We start from the raw sequence: 15173 nt of genomic DNA, 5'->3' as shown, positions 1-15173 counted from the left end.
ATGTGTGTGTGACTGCGTGTACACACGAGCGATCGTATGTTAGATAGGAAAAGCTGGTTAAAATTTTAAGCTTTCGGTGTGAACACGTGTGTGTACATGTTACAGTTGAAAGGATAGTCAAAAATGGAGGTACATTTTATAAAGAAAATATTTTTACACTTATGCCATATCACAATAGTACAATATCTAAAATCACACTAAGCATTTAAAGTATGAGGTATAAAGTACAGCAGCCTTTTGTTCATAAAACAGAAAGATTGGGTATAGAGCGTCGTATTCCCTCCCCCTTTCAGAACGACGAGTGGCCCAGGAAATGAAATGCAATGCATTCTGACCATAGGATTTTCTTTAAGTATTTATTTAAAGACGGTTACGCCGCGGACAAAGCCAACTCGGATCGTGACAATTCATGACAATGAACACAATATTTTGGGCTGATCAAATCATTAGAAAGAAGAAAATAAAGGCAGGAGACAACACTATTTGTTTTGTTTTTCTTCTTATAAAGTATTTGATCGGCCCAAAACATTGTGTTCATTGTCATGATTTGTCACGATCCGAGTTGGCTTTGTCCGCGGCGTAACTGTCTTTAAATAAATCCTATGGTCAGAATGCATTGCATTTCATTTCCTGGGCCACTCGTCGTTCTGAAAGGGGGAGGGACTGCGACACTCTATTGGGTAAGACTGACGTTATGCATCTTTCAGGACCTTTCACTGCTTCGTCTCAACCATTACGCTATGGCTCTGGTCTCAGCCACCGCAGTGGATATTTTGACATTCCGTTTTTTTTTTTTTTTTATGTTGCCACAACTGTGGAGCAGCCATAAACTACACAGGTTCATCTCGATGTTCTGGGCATCTATGTAGTGTTTGTGTTAGTAAAAAGCTGGTAAAAGAGTAACGTTTGAGGCAGACTAACATCAGTCACTCTACCGTTCACTGTAGTAGAAGAGATGTGCCTGGTGCGGGTTTAAACCCCGCAGCTATGTCGAGTCCGCCTACAGGAAATACGTAAGCTGCGACCATTAGACCCGTTTCTGAATTAGTCTATATGAAACGACCTCAATGCAAATAAAAATATACATGAACCTGTGCCCTCTACTGAAAGTGACGTCAGACTCCGGTGCTCTACAGCCAGCCTAATATCATGGAATGGATATAATATTGATACTAGGGATGTCCCAATCACGTTTTTTTGTTCACGATCCGATTCCGATCATTTGAAAATGACATGATCGGCCCCTATTTCCGATCATGTGATCGGATCAAGACAACCCTAATTATAAGCAATCTGTTCATCATCGCCATTCTTCACTGACCCACCATGTGGCGGTGCTTGCAGTTGAGTCCTCAAGTGCCGCTTCGCGTCGGTGGTTAAACCCCCTGTCGGTGAATTATCTCCCGACAATGACCACCTAGGCATATATTATCCCGCTTATTACATGGCTACTTAAAACATAATTTATTAAATTGACAAAAACACAACAAAACGAGATATTTCCTTGCTTGCGGTAATGGAAGTATTCCATAAGTGTCGCGCTGGCTGGTGTCTGCCCAAACAAGGAAATTAGTTGATCAAATAGAATCCATTTTCGGGTATACTGCTTCGTCTATTTCTCACTCAAATGTTTTCAAAAACATTGTTTAGCTGTAAATTACATTTTGTGCGTGTTTACATGGCTGTCATGTTGGAAACAGCAGTAAATCAAGCAGGGCGCAGCAGGTGCTCCGAGGGTTTGATTAGGCATCGGTCTGTTATAGAGTGGCACTGTCATTATCAAGAAATAACAGACCGCTGAATTCCGTGATTGACCAATCAGAATCAAGCATTCAACCAAGCCATGTAATAATATATTATAGCTACCGGTACTTTAGCTATGGTGAGGTAGTGGTACATAATATGAAAAGAAGGAATTGGGTGCAGTGCACATCCAAACCCGAGGTTGGGCAGCTGCAAAAGAGCGAAGGTGATTTCACCCTTCATCAGTGAAGGGTGAAATCTCCAAATGTCACATAGCAGCACTTAGGTCCAAAACGTTTTTAGCAACTTTTGCGTTTGTGTGAGAGTGTTTCTTTTTGTTTTACCATGGATTTAACATAACGCACACATATTGTACACATCTTGTACCTATACACATGGTGGCTGTAGGCTGTTCTATACACATGCATGCATGCACACATATATGCATGCGTTCGAGCGTGAACACGCACGCACACAACCACATTGATTGTCATTGGTGATGGACACAGAGGAGGCTATAGTAGCCCCTCGGTGTACTTGAATCCTGATGCAGTCTGAAGTGGGCTGTTGAGTCGCAGCGAAACAGACCTGGAACCTCCAGTGCATGCAGAGTAGTGCTGTATGTATCCCCTAAAGATACACACGCACACACGCACGCACGTACGCACGCAGGCAGGCAGGCTCGCACGCACGCACAATACAAACAGATGACTGCAAATACCCAATAAGCTTCCCTTACCAATCTGGTACATGCAGGTTTGAATAAAGAATCATGTACCAAATGATCATTATCGTAATGCTCCTTACCCAATGGGAAATGTTGACAAAAGCATGATGGTAGGAAAAGCGGTACTTTGGTCAGGCTCTGCCAGTGGGCCTAATGAGGCCAACTCCTTTCACCTGGGCCAGGCTCTGCCAGTGGGCCTAATGAAGCCAAGCCTTTTTTTCAAATCCTCGTTTTTCATAATTTTTTCGTGACAGAAAAGCGTGAAAGATCGTGAAAATGTGTCGCAAATCTTTGAATATATATTCACTATATAACGCTTTTAACTCAAATCATTGCTTCTGGGTGGGTCCCTGGAACAACATATTTTCAGATGGGGGTCCGCGGCCAAATACAGATAATTCTGGAGGCCTTTGACATGAAAAAAGTTGAGCACTGTTGACATAGAAACATAGGTTTTTCAGAAAACTGTTAGCATTTAGAAGACTTATTTTTTTCCCACCACTGCTCATGTGCATCCTCTCGGGTCCGGCACACTAGTGTTCTCCCTGTTAACTACGAGCAGATGGGCTTCATTGCCACACATTCCTATAGGCCTTATTTCACAGTCTACAGGTGGCTGTGCTTTCTGGTGTGACAATCAGAGCCCCGGGAGATCAAACAGCAATGCAGAGCGGATTGGAGGACATAATGCATGACCTGTATGCTCCCCATTCGTTGCTCTGACAAGCGGTCTGACAAGACAGAACTGGTCCAATTCGGAACTCGGTGGCCCCATTGTGATGGAGATGGTCACAGATATTACCATGTGCAAATTGCCAAAACGCAATGTTCTGAAGGTTTGCAGCATCCCCTGTGGTGGATGTAAATGAAGATGCGTCTAAAATGTGACAAATTAGTCTAAAGTGTATTGATTTCCTTTTTGCCAACTCATTTCTACCAATTTGTGGTGAGAAATTACTTTGAACCCGAATAGGGGGTCCTATATGCTGTGTGTGTGTGTGCGCGTGCGTGCGTGCGTGCGTGCGTGAGTGCCCATGCGCGCATGTTTTTTTTGGGGGGGGGTAGAAAAAAATCATTGTGTAATTACAGAGTAATTAAAACAGCAACAGACAGAGAACTTCTTTGTTAAATTGAAAGGATCTCAGGAGAAGTCAATATACTATCGATTAGTGCTAATGAAAACATTGTTTGACCTGGCCAATAGAAGGCTGTTGTTGGAGATTGTATGTACGCTCAGCTGTAGCAGGCTGGGCACACAGATGTAATGCTGTCTAGAGGAGATGCGATCTGCTAAAGCCACACACATTCCAATACTTTCCATTGTTAATGTTAATGCCATAGTTAATACTTAGTATTAAGTGCTGCTGGTATACTACTATTACTGTATATAGAGGGGTGGGAGTTTATACGTTTTTACTTCTTCTCACTCCTTTTCGGATATGCTTAGATTTCTTTCTATTTGATTAGTTGATTTGACCCCCCAATCCAACCCATTGAGTGTTAGTGTCAAGCAGGGAGGCATTGGGAGCCATTTTTACAGTCTTTGGTATGACCCGGCCGGGAATCGAACCCCGACCTCCCAGTTTCAGGGCGGACATTCTAACCACTAACCACAAGGCCTTGGTTCTGACATATATCCAGTCTTTGGTACATGCACACAGAGAGACCTAGGTTCCATCCTGGAGGCCAATCTTTCCGGTGATAAAATGGCCACCAACGTAATCAAAAAAGTCAATCAAAGAACAAGATTCCTTTACAGGATCTCCTCACTGGTCAGCAAAAACACCTTGAAGACCTTAACAGGAGCCCTCGTACAAGGTTTCTTTGACTATGCATCCACCTCTTGGTACCACAGCACCTCAAAGGCCCTTAAAACAAGGCTCCAGACCTCCCAAAACAAACTGGTCAGGCTCCTACTTGGCCTCACCCCCCGAACCCACCTCACCCCTGCCCACTTTGACAGGCTGGGATGGCTTAGGGTCAACGACAGAGTACAGCATCTTGCAATGGGTCTGGTCCACAAGATTCGTTACACCACCAAGATACCCATGTACCTGTCTAAATACTTCCTTAATGTAAACGAAGTCCACACCCACAACACCAGAGGGAGTGCAACAAACCATGTACAACCCAGATTCGGCACAAACAAGGGACTAAATTATTTTCGCTCCTATGCCACCAAAATGTGGAACGCCCTACCAACAGTCATTAAGACATGTGAATCCCTTGACTCCTTCAAAACCGCTCTCAAAGGGCACCTACGGATGGCTGCAATTCTAAACTGGCCTCTGTAAGATCTGAATCCCCCCCACCCCACCCCACCCCCCTTTCCCCTCACTGTATATGTATCTTTTCCCTTTTTGCTTCCTATATGATGAATTCCTGTTCTGTTCTTTAGCTACATAGAAATGTCTATTTCTATGTCTCTAAATGTTTTGATGAATTGAACAATGTGGACCCTGTTGTAAACAAGTGTAATGCTTAATTGGGTCGTCCACTCACAGTTAACAGTCTTTGTATTGAGTTTGTGCTTGAAATGTACTGTAAATTCTGCAAACTGTTAATAAATATTTCAATCAATCAATCAGACAGAAACAGAGGGTCAGAGAGAGAGAGAGCTGCGACCTGAGCTACAAGAACTACTAGCTGCTCTGTGAACATACAGATGGAAGTTATTGTTTGTCTGTCCCAATTATGTTTTTATATTCCCCAAATGCCTAGTCTCGCATACTAGACACCTCTCATGTGAGCATGAAACCTGTTACACCAATGACACCATGATAGCCTACTAAAATGTTCAGAGGGCAATGTGGGGATGACTCGGGTCAGGAGGGAAGCACGCACATCTTCTTGTATTCTACAGGTGCTGGACCAAGTATACGTACATTGGAAGGAAGGAGGGAGGTCCGCACACTGTTATGAGCTCCAATTCTTTATTTAAGGTTACAACGTTTCGACCTCTTGGGTCTTCTTCAGGTAATGATTAGATCGGGTGGCCATAGCTGAATAAGTATAGAGGCCACCTGGGAAACTGAAGGTCCCAGATTTGATCCTTGGCCCCAGCAATGTACCGAGGTGTCCCTGAGTGAGTAATGCACTTAACCCCTAACTGCCTCCCTGTGCTCAAGTCCTGAGCACTTGGGCAACAATCAGCTGGGTGAAACTGAAAACTGAATTTCCTCTGCGGGATCAAATAAGTCTATTATTAGCCTACTCTGCCCAATCCTGGAAATGTATGTAAATGGCGCTGAGATAAATGTTCCCCCTTCAAAACGATTAAAAAAACATAACTCAGGCCCATTTATCACAAATCTGAGCTGGCAGTGAGCTGTCAGAATGTTCTTGTCAGTCCCCCCCCTGTGTTTTTGGGCAAAGCATAGTTGCATATAGTCCTGCGTTGTGTTCCTGCCACGATTGCAAGCTGCGATTAGTGGCTTGGCAGTTGACCATAGCCTCCAAAGGGGCTTGTGTAATAGCAGTAACCATGCCATCATCATTTTAGATGAGGGATACAGATCCCCTCTCTACAATGTAGCTATCTACTGATCAATGCATCTGTGACAAGATATCCAACCGAGCAGGGAAGTAAATGCATGACCGTTCTTTCAAAAGCATCAATTTCCCAATTACAGATTTTGAAAAGGGTTCAGCATCTGCCTGCTATTCCCTGCACATTCACAATGGCAGCAATAACAAATTGCCTTCATACTTAGCCACTCTGTTAAGTTGTGTGTGTGTGTGTGTGTGTATGTGTGTGTGTGTGTGTGTGTGTGTGTGTGTGTGTGTGTGTGTGTGTGTGTGTGTGTGTTTGCTCTTTTGTTTGTCATGGCCAATCAGTTTTGTGCGAATTATCTTTGATTACCCACTAACAATGTTAAGGGTTATTCAAATCACACCATCAGAGCATTTCTAAGCTCACTGCAATTAAAATAAAATAAATAAATAAAAATTAACGCTTTTTTATGAAGCAATATAATTGAACTAAAAGACGTATTAAGTAATTTACGAATAAATAAACAAATAACAGCAACCCTAGCAACCATTCTGGTGTGCTCATGACTCAAATCACCTCAGCTGAGAGGCTATATCATTGAAGTGTCTCGGCCCTGAGCTGATGTATGGGGGAACGGTTGAATATCTCTGCATGACCATTATGAAATGAAAAGCTCTTATGTCAGACTACTGTTCATAGACTATAGTTCCGCATTCAACACTATTGTACCATCTAAATTAGTGTTGAAACTCAGTGGCCTTGGTGTGGGCAGCTCCATCTGTAATTGTCTCCACCAGGCCGAAGGCATGGGGGGAGAGTATGTTTTGCACTCCGTCCGTCCGTGTGTCCGTCCGTCCGTCCGTGTGTCCGTCCGTCCGTCCGTGTGTCCGTCCGTCCGTGTGTCCGTGAGCAGCTAATCTCGGCCACTGTTAACCCGGTCGATGCCAAATTTTGCACACACACTCCCTGGATGCCAACGATGAACCTCTGCCCCAAACTTTCCAGAACGGCCTGTTATAGCTCCACCAGGAGGCCGCTTTGTGCAAAACAAGTTTTTGCACAGTACACCTACAAATTTTGTCCAAACATCACGCAAATTGGTACACAGTCTCTCTAGAGCCATTCAACGAAACGGCTCTTTCAGATTTCTCACACTCCATCCTGATTGGTTAACATTGGCTTCCAAAGTTCACAGGAGTGCTCAGTTTCAAACAAAATGCTGCAAATCATGAACACATCGCGTGATTTCCCTCAAATTGTGCACCCAAATTCCCACTAGGCCGAGGACGAAATGCCACATGAACAATTTCAACTCAGCCTCAAGGTGGTGCTATAACTGGCCGAAAAGTGTTTTTACCTCTAACTGCACGGATCTGTGGATAACTTTGTATGCCAACTCCCTAGAGGCCAAGGAAAAACCTTTGTCTGGAATTTTTCACATCTGCTCTTTATAGCGCCACCAGGAGGCCGACATATGTAAAACACATTTTCTATTATTACTCCTTCAGATTTTATCCAAATTTCACGCAAATCGGTACACATGATCTCCATAGTCATGTGATCAAGACAGGTTTGTTTGATTTCTCATATTCCATCCTGATTGGCCACGATTGGCTCCTACAGTTTTCAGGAGTAGCCCGCTTTGTACAAATAGCCACAACTCCTCAACGCAGCGTCCGATTGCCATGAAACTGTGCAGTGTGCACGCATATTCCCACTAGGCTGAGGAAGAATCCTGGTGGAGACCTGTGCCCAGAAGGGCACTTTTTCTAGTTGGCTATTTGATTTTATGACAGGCAGGCCCCAGTGTGTTCGCATAGGAGAGAGATGCTCATCCACAATTCTCACCAGAACCGGTGCGACCCAAGGCTGCTGCCTCAGTCCTCTGTTGTACAGTTTGTTTACGTTTTATTGTGTCGCCAGATGATGAGAATGAGAATAACAGCATAATTAAATTTGCGGATGATACCACAGTGATCGGACTAATACCTGACGGTGATGAGAGGGCCTATAGGAGGGAGATAGAAGATCTAACTCTATGGTGCGATAACAACAACCTCTCACTTAACACCAATAAGACCAAAGAAATCATTGTAGACTTTAAGAAGTCCAAAGGTATCCACACCCCCATTTCCATCAAAGCGTCATCTGTTGACATAGTTGATAACTTTAAATTCCTGGGCATACACATCACAGACACATTCACATGGTCACTCAACACCGAGTACATCCTCAAGAAGGCGCAGCAGCGACTGTACTTTCTGAGGCGCCTTAAAAAATCCGGCTTAAGTACAAAAGGACTAGTGAACTTTTATCGCTGTATAATTGAAAGTGTCTTAACTGGCTGCATCACAGTGTGGTACGGTAACACGACCGCTCAGGACTGCAACAGGTTGCAGAGGACCGTTAAAACAGCAGCTAAAATCATCGGCAGGACAGAATTACCCAGTCTCCATAACATCTACACCACTCGTCTACAGCCCACAACATCATGGAAGACACCAGCCATCCCGCAAATACCCTGTTCAAACTATACTCCCTTCCAAAAAACGCTACCAGAGCATCAAATCTCGTACCACCGGTCTCAGTAACAGTTTCTACCCCCAGGCAGTCAGGCTGCTGAACAGCTGACCTTGAACTGTATTGCACTGTTTTGTCACTTCACTTGCACTTTTTTTCTGTTTCTTTTGCCTTTTCTTTTTTTGTTTGTTTATGTCCTGTGTATAAGACTGAGAGTGCTCTGAGCAAAATAATTTTCATTGTATTTATACTCTGTATCTAGATACACGACAAATAAACCTGAGTGTGTGTGTGCGTGTGCGTGTGCGTGTGCGTGTGTGTGCGTTCGTGCGTGCACGCGAGCGAGCGGGCTTATACGTCTACGTATGTGTGCGTGACCAGTACATCACTGGTCAGATATAAGAGCGGTCAAGAATGATAACCCTGTCTTAGTTCCATTAACGCTGGGTCTCATTATGTCGGTGTCACCACATATGTCTATATATGCGGGGGACGTGGCGGGGGCAAAATCTGTGCAAGAACCGTGAAATGTCACTCCGGTTACAATGTCGTCGGTAAGAGAACCATCCCTGTGCGTCCCCTCTTGACTACTGTGTGTCGCTGTTGAATTATAAATGACCCCAGACAGAGTTGAATGGATAGGTTACTCCCAGCAAGCACACAACCCACCACAGGGTGAAGATATCCATGATGACTAATACTATTATTAAATACCCTTGTTTTGTTTTGTTTTGTTTTGTTTTGTTTTGTTTTACAAACAAAGCCAATTTCATTACGTTATAGATGAGAGGGAGTTTGTGTTGCTGCTCCGTTTTGAGTTGACACGGAGCGAGGCACGTCAAACTGCCACAATCACGTCAAAATGTACACAAACGTCACGGAGGTAGGTTATTACCATACCTCAGCGAAAGATGTAATTTTTGTTTTTTTGGTCCCAGAATAGGGAAGAAGATTAAAACTGGGGTGCAGTTAATTGGAAGGCTTGACCTTTTGAACTTCTTGAACAGATTAACATAACCCTGTAGCCACAATACTTTAAACTGCATCATCATGAAGTTCTATCTGTCAAAAGGGGACGTGGTTCCAGAAGCATTGCACATGCACAACACACTGCACCACAGGAATTTGATGTATGAAAATAACAGATCTACAAGATGATTAACGCATTCTGGACGGGAACCCCTTTTGGTGTTTTAAGCATTATGTTACACTTTAGCTATTGAAAAATAGCAGATCTACAAGCTCATAGCGTGGCACCGAGTGTCGTGGTACAACATATTTTCTGATGGGGGTCAGCGGCCAATTACATATAATTTCTGGGATCCTTGACATGAAATAGTTTGAGAACCACTGCTATAGAAACACAGGTTATTCAGAAAACTGTCGTGATTTAGAAGACATTAGTACTTATAGGTATATTTAAGCGCACATTTGCAGTGTGTCTATAGTCTGGAGGTGGCTATGGAGGGGAGGATTGAACCGCTTTATAATGTGCTAGAGCGGGGATGAGGAGGAGCACATTCAGTCACAGACCCATCTCCCCGTCACTCCACAAAGTGACCTTGACATCTCTTCTTGTGCCATGCAGTATAGCCATTAGCCATCATGCTCCACACCAAGCCTGATTTTCATGCACACCTATTAGGCTATGATATGTATACACATTAATAACTGTTGATGTGGTATATTATTCACATACCCACTGCTGAAGGCCAACTGACACTGGACATACAGTACGGCATACCAAGGAGGCAGATTCAATTAGAGCATGTTTCTAAAAAAAAAAATGATAACAATTATACCTATTGGCCAAATAGGTATAGCGGTCAAGGTGCATATTACCACATAGAGACTTACATATAATGTAGGCCGACATCCTGGGTTTGATTCCCGAGCCGGACAACCGTTGTATTGCTGCGTGTCACCATAGATATATATAAGAAAGCTAGATGGCTCACCCGCGCTCTGGCCAATGGAGAGCGACGTTGCTACGTGGCGGCCATCTTACCTCGGGGCTACATAATATTGTGTCTATGGGGCATGTACTTTTAAATAAACACAACTTGCTACATTTTCAACCGATTTTCAAACGGTTTGATTTGTTATAAACTTTTTTTATACGACGTTCATATACAAAACCAAAATGAAGCATATAAGCGTGAATCTGAATCATAGCCACGTTGACAACGTTTGTAATAAACCAACCCGTTTGTAAATCCGTCAAGATTTGAGCGAGTTATGACTGTCTTAGTTTGAGCTGCCATTGAACATACTGTAGCCTACTGTAGCCCCGAAGTAAGATGGCTGCCGGGTGAACGACGTCAGAAACTCTGCCTTATTTAAACTCCACGGGGGTCCGGGAGGGAAAATCTAAAATATCCGAGTTGGAACCTGAGACCTTGACCAGCCCCATTTACCCGCTGAGAGCTGTTCATGAGGTGGACAGCCCCAATCCCCCGCTGGCAGGGGATTGGCTCAAAATCTAGACTTTATATAATCTATGCATGTCACTGCCTATAGTCTCTCTCTCTCTCTCTCTCGCTCTTTCCTGACTCTCTGTACTGTGTACTTTCGATGAAGGCAGAAAAGCCAAAAAGAAATACTTGGTAACAATTTACTCCTTCTGGGAGATATACACCTAATTAAAGAAAACATATACATACTGTATATATTACTGTAATTGTGGTGTACTTCACCAGGTGTCTGTTGCAGAAGGACACCAATCTTCTTCTTTTTTTAATGTATGGCAGATTTTTCAGTGGGTCCAGAAAACCACGCCCACTGCTATGCTCTCTATAGTTGAGTATACTATCCTATACTTTAAAAACATGTCTGGGTGGGAAACTTATGTGTATATATTAGTCACAGTAATGTTTAGTTCAACCAGCTAGTTAAACCCCACCCACTTCCTTCTTGGCAGAGTATTGAGACCGTTTTACAACGTTAAACAGGATTGAACCCAGAAAGGCTTTGGAGAAAAGAAACAAGAAATGACAGAGTTACCGTGTTGCAGCTTTCCGTGCTTGTACGGACAGACGTACACATGGTTGCACCACTCCAATGAAAAAAGATGAGTTGCTAAATGTAATTATTGATGATGCATAAGAACATTATGTAATTAGGGGATAGATTTCAATTCAGGCCAATTACTTGCACTCTTTTGGAAGTGTTACTAATAGCAGTTTTTTGTGTTGAAAGAGATGGATGTGTGTAAGCTCACTGACTCACATGTCTCCATAACTCATGACTGCAAATCCATTATAAGAAACAGCTCATCAAATATTAATATGCAAATGTGCCTCTTTAAACATGTGCGTGTGCTCCTGTGTGTGTGCTCCTGTGTGTGTGTGTGTGTGTGTGTGTGTGTGTGTGTGTGTGTGTGTGTGTGTGTGTGTGTGTGTGTGTGTGTGTGCGTGTGTGTGTGCTCCTGTGTGTGTGTGTGTGTGTGTGTGTGTGTGTGTGTGTGTGTGTGTGTGTGTGTGTGTGTGTGTGTGTGTGTGTGTGTGTGTGTGTGTGTGTGTGTGTGTGTGTGTGTGTGTGTACGCAAACGCTTGCCAGGAATACAGGAAGGAATTAGCCAATAAAGGGAGATAAACAGTTGCCATTATTGCTCATCATGGAAAACCATTACATGAATGCATAACTGCTGCGCAGAGATCCCATTGATCCCCGCAGTCGTAAATACAACCAGGCAGAACCTTAACAATGGGCCAGACAGTATATCGACCACCTGGGGAGACGTTATCATTTCATTCATTCAGAATATCTCTGTCCACACATGGGGCTCCAAGGACGCCGTCCAGCTGCACGCAGTACTGTATTTGTTCCTACACTTCAGTGCACAAACTGCACATGCAGGCTGCAATTATACGAGTTACATCCTCATACATTTACATGGCCGTCCCAGTGCTTTGGCAATGTCCATAATATCATCATCATCATACTATAATTCACTCAATGTCTGAATGTCTGTCTGTCTGTCTGAAACACTGTCGTAGCTCCTCACTGGCTGCAACAATCGCTCCAACTTTGCACACAGGCATTGACCAGAATATTATGGTGGTTTTTTCAATTTAACAACTTAATTAATGAAAAAGTAATTTATTAGTGAATTAAAATGTCCCATCGACTTACATGGGAAAATGCAAAAACTCACATCAAGTCTTTTTCTCTCAGAAACGGTCGGAGCTACAGTTACAACACTTGGAAGGGAGGTCCATAATAATTATTCAAATTAATGTAATACATCATTTTGTTACATCATCAGTTGGCCTCATGGTGGCGCTATAACAGCCCACTTTACATTTCGGCTTATAACTCTTGAACCGTACGTAGGTCGTAAAATCTAAATTTCACTTTCCCATGATTCCTTGGGTCATCTCCCCATATAGGCCACGTCCATTTGCGTCAGGATAGATTTTCCGCCATTTTGACTTTTCTTCAAAACACACTTTTTGCTCTTCCACCTATAGCTTTTGTGCGGTACACATGATCTCTGGACCTATCCGATTAAAACACCACAGGCAGAATTTCCATAGTCTGTATCGTTCGGCTGTAATCGGATTCCAAAGTTAGTGGGAGCGGCCTGTTTCACGCAAAATGACACAAATCACGAACGGAATGTCCAATCCACCCCAAATTTTATTCACATGTCGAGGGTGGTTTAATCAACAGAGAGCCCAAAGCAATTCCATTTGCATCTATAGGGGGCACCGCAAATGCGGAATCTTACGTTTATTGCAAAAACATGCTTTTTGGGGATAAATCCGCTAGGTTTTCGATAGCATATAGCCTATAGCGAGACAGGACAATTCCCTCCCAATCAGTAATGTGATCTATTACATTGCATCACCCACACTATCATATGGTGTTCATATATTCAGAACGGGTAAGGTCTAGTAGGCGAAAACACACCAATCTTCAGGTCTACAAGCTCACAACCCATTGTGCGTTGTGAGCTTTAGACTCGTGCTGTTTCCACTATTCGTCGAACAGCGATGTATATATAAATGGTTACATATCTCAGTCAACTGGTTGACAAAGAGAGAGAGAGAGAGAGAGAGAGAGAGAGAGAAAGAGAGAGAGAGAGAGAGAGATGGTCGTTGAAGATGTGCCAAAGTAAATCCTCCTTCTACTGCGGTGCTGCTCACCGAAACACTTTTGTTGAATGCTGAAGCCTGTGATGAATCGAATTCAAAGCGCACACACACACACACACACACACACACACACCCCCCAGGCCCTCTTCACTCTCAGAGGATGTATAATTCATTAGGCATTAACAGCTTGGCAGCCAATGACATCGTGAGAGCTGCAGAGAAGTTTAGATGTGACACGGATGTGGCAATTTCCAGGAGAATCTGGTCCAGTATGACTCAGAGATAAGCTCACGCTGTCCAACACTCTGGTCAATCCCAAGAGAGACAGAGACAGAGAGAGAGATAGAAATGGAAAGAGTGACATTCATTCAGAAACAAACTACCTTAATATTACAAACTAAATCCTTCTCCTGCGGGTGCTTTGTTCTCTTCATATTGCACTCATTCTCTGCATGAAGCATACTTGGAAACACGTGTTGAATGTTGAAGCCTGTGATGGATGAGTGAGGAACACGGAACAACACAAAGAGGCAGACACACAGTCGTGTCCATGACAAATACCTAATGAATTATACATCCTCACTGAAGAGGTTTGTGTGTGTGTGTGTGTGTGTGTGTGTGTGTGTGTGTGTGTGTGCATGCGACGTGCGTGCATGGTTGCGTATGTGCCTGCGTGCGTGCGTGTGTGCGTGCGTGTGTTTGTGTGTTCCTGTCCTGAAACTGTGACCAGTTCACAGTTTTCTCTCTGTGCTCTTGTTATGCTATTAACGCTTGTTAACGTTTTATGTTCCACAGAATCCCTGCCTGCTTATCCCTCCATCCCTGCTAACACTGCTGGCTACAACTCCTTGCTGTTCACCATTCCATACCAGCCGTTTCCTCACCTCAACCTTTTCCACCAGTTCAATAAACCTGTGGCGCTTTTTTATTGCAACTGTAGGTCGCAGTTTACTATGAAAACCTGCATCTGCCGTCAGTCAGTCACGCCTCGTGACACACTCCATATATGGCCAATTCAGAATTCATTCCATATGTTGATCTGACCTCACCAACCCTGTATACACTCAAGACACGCTCCAGATATGGCCAGTACAGAATTCATTGCATTTGTTGATCTGACCACATCAAACCCTGTACACTCAAGACACGCTCCATATATGGCCAGTACATAATTCATTCCATATGTTGATCTGACCTCTTCAAACCCCTAGATCTCCATATATGGCTTGGCGTATGCCCCTGTGAGGACGTCCAGGACGTTATCAACAACCCTGATTAATAGATTAATAGTTTAACTCTTGCGTCTTAAGTGTGCCTTATTAAGAAGCTGTTGTTTCAGCGCGACCTCACCCTTGAGGCGTCTTACTGGTATATAATATACATACTGCTGTTTTCAGATTTCTGATCTGTGCTTCAACTACAACCTGACAGCCTTAGCCGAGCAGGGCAGCCAATGGCATTGCTTCAACTACAACCCGACAGCCTTAGCCGAGCAGGGCAGCCAATGGCATTGATCCAACTACAACCTGACAGCCTTAGCCGAGCAGGGCAGCCAATGGCATTGATCCAACAGCCAATGGCATTGTGAGAA

At 43.6% G+C, this 15173-nt stretch overlaps 1 protein-coding gene across 1 annotated transcript in view; it reads left to right on the top strand.

The window, feature by feature from the left end:
* Nucleotides 1–14847, top strand: part of LOC310861134 (tuftelin-like) — a 200459-nt gene extending 185612 nt beyond the window's left edge. The window contains exon 13 of the transcript XR_014569468.1: nt 14838–14847. The gene's annotated coding sequence lies outside the window, so the exon portion shown is untranslated. The remainder of the gene's footprint in view (nt 1–14837) is intronic.
* Nucleotides 14848–15173: the final 326 nt, after the last annotated feature.

This window comes from Protomyctophum parallelum (assembly GCF_964188405.1).
Source record: "Protomyctophum parallelum genome assembly, chromosome: 1".
In the NCBI taxonomy this organism is placed as follows: Eukaryota; Metazoa; Chordata; class Actinopteri; order Myctophiformes; family Myctophidae; genus Protomyctophum; species Protomyctophum parallelum.
The sequence above is the reverse complement of the archived record's forward strand: the minus strand, read 5'-3'. Positions and strand labels throughout refer to the sequence as shown.